This window comes from Echinops telfairi, unplaced genomic scaffold (genome assembly GCF_000313985.2).
Source record: "Echinops telfairi isolate 266 unplaced genomic scaffold, ASM31398v2 ScPeMD7_7476;HRSCAF=8514, whole genome shotgun sequence".
In the NCBI taxonomy this organism is placed as follows: Eukaryota; Metazoa; Chordata; class Mammalia; order Afrosoricida; family Tenrecidae; genus Echinops; species Echinops telfairi.
Genome location: NW_022111380.1, coordinates 79,308 through 80,370, shown reverse-complemented (window position 1 = coordinate 80,370; position 1,063 = coordinate 79,308). Strand labels below are relative to the sequence as shown.

The following is a 1,063-nucleotide window of genomic DNA, read 5'->3' as shown; positions in this document are numbered from 1 at the left end:
GGCCTAACCCAGGGACACACTCGCTGAGATGGTTTACCAAAACACCGCCAAAAGCTATGCTCGCATGAACCTGCTGATAATAGAAACTTAGAAGCAGCAGCTGAATGAGATGACAAGCAAAGCTATTCAGTAGGGCACCCACGCTGAAGAAATTTCCCACCGACCCTCCCGAATCGACAACTTGAGGTGATTGAGAGTGAAGGGGTCAAGTTAGTCTGTCAATCAGCTTGCAGCTTGATGACCTCAATTCGAGGGGTATAGAACCTGAAGAAGCTTATTGGAGGCCTGACCAACTCTATGTATGGTTTCTCTCTGTTGGGGGGAGGAAATTTAGGATGATTTCCAAGGTGTCCTGAAGGGCTTCTTCGGTTCCCTTGGGTCTTTTTAAATGCTGTACTTGGTTTTTGAAAGGTTTTCAGGGCTTTGAGATTTTATAGATATTATATGTGAATAATTTATAGATGATATATAGATTATATACATGTTATATATAATTAATTATGTATAATCACTTGTGTATAATATAAATATACAATGATATATTTGTTTAGGGTGCTTTTTTAGGGGTGTCACCGCGTTTTTGTTGTTTTTAAAAGATTTCAGTGTTTTCATTATTTCCGTGGTTTGTGGGTCCTTAAAGGGGGTTTTAAATACGTTTAGTGTCTTCTTTATCTTTTTTTTAAGTGTATATGGTAATGTTGATGTTTTTCAGAGGGTTTTAGTGCGTTTTCTGGGGTTTGGGGACATTTTAAACATCTCTTAGGTACTCCGGATAGAGCTCCTCGCTGATGGGGCATTGCAGGGCTGGCTCAGATTCCAGGCCGGCTTCCTGCTGGTTCGCCAATGGCTGGGAATTCTGCTGAATTTCCAGGTCATCTAGGAGGTGGTCCAAGAAGTTGGTGCCTTGTTGATCGTCTTTGTCAAGCAGAGGAGGGGTTCCCTGAAGCAGTGTTGCGTGCTGGTTGTGCAGGTGTGTCTCCCCAATCAGCTGCTGCTGGGCACTCACGCTCGGTGCCAGCCCGGACCCCCATCCCACAGGGGCTCCTGTGTGTGCAGGAGCCGG

At 44.5% G+C, this 1,063-nt stretch overlaps 1 pseudogene; it reads left to right on the top strand.

Annotated features, from left to right (window-relative positions):
• LOC101645289 overlaps nucleotides 1-1,063 on the top strand; it is a 22,939-nt pseudogene that overhangs the window by 4,878 nt on the left and 16,998 nt on the right.